Source organism: Staurois parvus, unplaced genomic scaffold (assembly GCF_062004578.1).
Source record: "Staurois parvus isolate SC_StPar_1 unplaced genomic scaffold, SC_StPar_1.0 ptg000131l, whole genome shotgun sequence".
In the NCBI taxonomy this organism is placed as follows: Eukaryota; Metazoa; Chordata; class Amphibia; order Anura; family Ranidae; genus Staurois; species Staurois parvus.
The window spans coordinates 10,644,963-10,650,416 of NW_028317927.1; the positions used below are offsets into that span (position 1 = coordinate 10,644,963).

Sequence of the window (5,454 nt, forward strand, 5' to 3'; positions counted from 1 at the left end):
TGGATTCCGTCTGATGCATTCGGCGAAGAGCTCTATACAGCAAACAAAAAGCAGAGGTGAAAGAGGGCAGCCTTGTCTGACCCCGGAGAGGACCGGGAAGGGGTCAGTTTTCCAGCCGTTCACCTGCACGGAACTGCAAATGTCATTATACATAATATCCACATACGAACAAAACATTTCCCCGAGACCAAACCTGCGCAGGGCTCTGCACATAAACCCATGGGAGACAAGGTCAAAGGCCTTTTCCTGATCAAGACTGACCAGGGCCGCGTGCACACGGCGGTCCTTGATGTATTGGACCGTGTCCCGGACAAGCGCTAAGCTGTCCGCAATCCTGCGGCCAGGAATGCCGCAAGTCTGATCCGGGTGGATGATCTGTCCGATGACAGCCTTCAGCCTGTTCGCCATGACTTTGGCGAGGATCTTGTAGTCCACGTTCAGGAGAGAGATGGGACGCCAATTTTTCAAGTCACATCTCTCCCCCTTATGCTTGTACAGGATCGTGATCATCCCCTCCCTCAACGAAGGAGGCATCTTGCCCTCCACCACCATCTCCTCGTACAGCTCGAGCAGGTCCAGGCCCACGAGGTCCCACAGCGCTACATAGAGCTCTGCTGGGAGACCGTCGCAGCCCGGGGTCCTGCCCCGCCTAAAGGATTTAGCGGCAGAGTGCAGCTCCTCCAACGTCAAGGGGGCGTTGGTGGCCGACAAACCTGCAGGATCAATAGCGTTAGAGATACCTGACAAGAACCTGTCGGCCGCTTCCGTGTTTGTTTCTTTGGGGGAGTAGAGGTCGGAGTAGTAGTCGCTGACCACTTCCATCACGGCCTCCTTCCCCTTCTGGAGTGTTCCAGTCTTGTCGCGCAGCTCAGACAGGGGTGTGTGTCCTGAGTGGAGTTTCCTGAAAAAGAAAGAGTTACACTTCTCACCTTTCTCTAGATGCTCCACCTTGGCGCGGAAGACAATGTGCCTGGATTCTTCCTCAAAGTGCTTTTTCAAGCTCTTCTTGGTGTCCTCCAGGTCTTGCCTCACGTCCCAGCCACAGTGATGAAGGTCCTGCAGGGACTGCAGCTGACGCTGCAGCCTCCTGAGTTCCCTCCTCCTGGCACACACTTGCTGGCGTCCCCTGGCCTGAAAGAAGCTGCGCAGCTTGACTTTCACGAACTCCCACCAGTCGCTTACCTTGGGAAAGAAAGACTTCTCCTCTCGCCAGGCACCGTAGGTTTCCCTGAGCTCCTCTAGCAGTTCCTCATCGTCCAGCAGGGTGCAATTCAGCTTCCAGGAGCCTGGGCCCGGGGCAAAGCCCTCTCCCAGATCACCTTGAAAGTGAATGGCCCTGTGGTCAGAGAAAAAGCAGGGAACCATGGAGAACCCACAGTGCCTGACTGCCCTGGAGGTGAGCACAAAGTCAATCCTGGAACGCACAGATCCGTCGGGGCGGCTCCATGAGTAGTTCACGGAACCGCGCCCCACGGATCCCACTGCGTCCTGCAGGGAAGCCTCCGCAATCACCTCCCTGAGCAGCTTCGAGGTGGCGTCGAGTTTTGCGTACATGCTGGAGCTGCGCCCATCCTCCTTTATCGGACAGTTAAAATCACCACCGATTACTACTGTTCTCGTTGTGACGAGTTGCGTCCGCAGGGTTTGGAAAAGTTCCAGCCGCGCGTTCTTCTCCGGGGAGGCGTACACGTTGATGAGCCTAACGGGCTCCCCCGCCCACGAACCGTCTATGACCAAAAGGCGGCCACAGACGAGCTCATGGACGGATTCAACAGTGAAACGTCCTCCCCTGATAAGAACCGCTACCCCCGCGGACTTGCAATCGCCACCCCCAGACCAGTAGGAGGGACCGTGGGTTCACTGGGAGGACAAATGAGTGTACCTCCTCAGAGGGGGAAGTGCGCACTCCTGAAGCATGTAGACATCACTCTGCTGTGTGGAAAGAAAGGTCAGCACAGTCTGCCTCCTAGACACATCCTTGATGCTCCTCACATTAATGGAAAAGATAGAGATCTCAGCCATCATGGGAAAGAGATGAAGGGGTTAGTCGGCAGGGGCTGTGCTTACCTCCCCTGGAGAGGGGGGGCGACCTCTGCGGCCTGGCCAGGGTCCTGGCTCAGTCCGATCTGGTTGAGGACCTCGTTGAGGACCTCATCGAAGTCGGTGGAGAGATCTGGCCCCGACCGGGTCAGAGCCATCTCTTCTTCCACCTCTTCCCCTTCCTCCAGTGTGTCGAGGTCCTCCCCCACGGGGTCGGGACCTGCGGCATCCTGGAGGACAGCAGGCCGTTTGGTGGCGGAGGAGGAGTCCTCCGCCACCGGGCTAGCCTGCTCCTTCTTCCGCTTCCTGATCCCCGCCGCAGAGCTGCTGACGAGGGTGGCAGGGGGAAGGGGCGGGAAATCCTCCTGTGAGGACAGGTCAGGGGGGGGTGGAACCGGGCCCGGGAGGGGTGGGGCAGGGGGGCACGGGGCGGGGGGGGCAGGAGGGCCAGGGGCGGGGGGGGCAGGAGGGCCAGGGGCAGGAGGGCCATGGGCGGGAGGGGCAGGGGCGGTGGGGCAGGGGGGCCAGGGGCGGGGGGGCAGGAGGGCCAGGGGCGGGGGACCAGGGGGGGGCTGGGGTGGGGGGAGGGGGGTTCCTCTTACCTGGGTCCTTATGAGGCTTCTGAGGCTTCTGTGGCGCTGGTTTAGCCGCTGGGCCCTTGCTCAGGGCCCCCACATACGTCCTGCTTCTCTCTGGGCAGTCCTTGTAGACGTGCTCTGACCATCCACAGAGGTTGCAGGTTTTGGACCTCGGGCAATCCTTGGTCTCGTGACCTGCAGACCGGCAGAACCTACATGAAAGCACATGGCAATCCTTACCCTCGTGCCCCGGCTGTCCGAACCTGCGGCATGACTGGGGTTGATCCGGGTAGTGTAGGAGTCCTGCTGACGCTCCCAGGGAGAAGCACTGTTGCAGGTGTTGGAGATCTCCAGCGGGACGATCTCGCAGCAATCTGCAAAACACGGTCCACTTACCTGTCCAGAAGCCGTTGGCATCTAGTATCCGGACTGGGTCCTTCAACACGACGCAGAACCTCTGGAGATAGGTGGCGATATCTTTACCGGGGACGTGAGGGTTCCTCATGGACACCGTTATCCGCCTTTCGTCCCTTTGAATGGGAGAGTTCGCAAGAAACTTGCGGAAAGGGGAATCGGGCCCAGAGGTCTTCACCATCTCCCAGTACCTTCTGTAGACCTGTAATGAAACAAAGGTTATGAAGAAAATACCTTTCACGAAGGATTGCACCGACAGGGTCTCTGCCTTGCTAAATCCTTGTTCCAGGATCATCTTCTTGCCGAAGACTTCCGGGGTCATGTCCGGGATTCTGCCTTCCACCTCTTTCAGCCGCAGCACGACTGTCTGCTTCATCCAGGGCTCCAGAGGGGGGAGACCTTCTGCAGGGCCGGAGCGTTCTGAGGTGGAGGTGGAGGCGGAGGGGACTTCTCCCGGGGTCTTGGCAGGGGCGGCGGTGGCGGTCAGTGGCTTCTTCGCGGTTTGCTTATTCTTCCCCATCTTGTCGCAGAGGAGTTCTCAGGAGGGCTTCCCAGAGATCTTCAGCGGATTCCTTCTCCTTCTTCTTCCTCGGCGGCTTCACTCTTGCTTGCTTAGCCTTTGAAAAGGCTATTGAGCGTCTACTGCCCGGAGGTAGTAACGCAGAGTGAACAAGGGGGGGGAAGATCACAAACTCGTTCTGTGTGGGGGCTAAGCCTCAAACCCAATAGCAGCAAGCAGGTGAAGCCGAATTTAATCGACGATCCTACCAGGCCGAGTAGAGGGTACCCCACACAGACCAAATGGCTGGGATAGATGCAAGTGGTTCTCAACGTCCTAGCTGGAAGCAGGGACACCCCTAAAGGCAAGGTCGATACTACACTTGATCTTAGCCAAAAGGCCGAGAAGCGATCTTATTCTAATTAAGATCCATTAGGTATATTCTTTTTGCATTAAAACAAAAGGATGGTTTTGGATGTGGCTGGTAATAAATGTGTTAGCATTGATCTCGACAATCGGGGAGAGAACACGTATTCTTGTTCTTACCTAAAGCATAGCCAGAAACCTGAGCATTTGCCCCTATCCCCCCAGCTAAGCTTCCAGATCATACAACTTTTATTCTCCAAATACATGCCTATTATTGGTAGATTTCTGCATAATATTTACCCTGGCTAAAGGCTCTTGCACACTGCTGCCTAAAAATGCAGAATATTGTTTTCAATGTACCTGTACACACAGGTGTCTAAACATGTGCTGCGTGTAGAAATCTGTGTTGCTCCTCAGTATTTTTACATGCATTATCATGTATACATACATATATGTGCATATGCCACACTCCCTTGATGAAAATAAGTGCTAAGCAGCACATCCTAATGTTTTTTTTCTGCCAGGAATGACCGATGTTCATATATCAGTTCAGTGTACAACTATCCTAATAAGTAGCCTACAAAATAACAGTGTCCTTTACTAGGTTTATCAGCCTCCCTGGAAGATATACATTACACCAATGTATTTTCCAAAGTATCCTTTGCTCCCTTGGGTTAATTTTCATAGAGCATGCACAGTTGATCCTCACCAAAGTAATAGTAAAGAGCAGAGTTAAGTGCCCTTGTGTTGTGTGATTAGACTGCCTGGGAACAAGGACTGCCTACAAGCTGGCTGGAAGCAATGGCTCAAGGCTAAATATACTGTATATGAAGTATTTATACAAGCTCCCAGACCTATTTGCACATAAGGAAAGACAACTGAAATAAATGCTGAAGTTTCAACACTGCTACTCTGAGCTAAGCATAGGGAAAAAACCACAATGTCTACATAAAATTTGATGCTTACTCTGTCATTCTGGCCATTGAATCCCTTAGAGGATTTTTGAGGACATCAAATTTATTTTATGCAATCAAAAAATAGGGAGATAAAAAAACATAGAAAAAAAAACTGAGAAAGGTTTGCAAATGTTGCTGTACAGAAAGACAGTTCAAAACAATAGCAATGACTCAGATTATGAGACATACTGTACGTATTTGCTATAGGATTGCAGCCTAATTAATAAATTTCCCTCATAGATGCTAGAAAGCATAAACTGTGCCAATGTAAAATATTCCCATCACCACTTAGATCATATCTAAGGTCAAAATGTAAAATCATATATTCATTTCCACATGGTATTCCAATTATTTCTACCCTACTCCTAATCTGAATGATCTTGAGGTTTGTACATTTATTTTTTGATGATCCCTACACATGTACTTCTTTGAATTCTATGACACATAAACACTATGTCCTGTGAAAAGGTACTGCTTTGTTACACATTTCACAGAGCCTACCTTCTGAACTACAGAGGTGCTGAGAGGAGAAGTTTCAGGAGGCAGAATTAGTACTGGAATCACTGCTACCAGGCAGCAAGGTACCATGGGATATGTAGTC

At 52.5% G+C, this 5,454-nt stretch overlaps 1 pseudogene; it reads right to left on the minus strand.

Moving 5' to 3' along the window:
* Window positions 1–3,850: 3,850 nt before the first annotated feature.
* LOC149466386 (U2 spliceosomal RNA) lies at window positions 3,851–3,943 on the minus strand (annotated as a pseudogene).
* Between the last annotated feature and the right edge of the window lie 1,511 nt (window positions 3,944–5,454).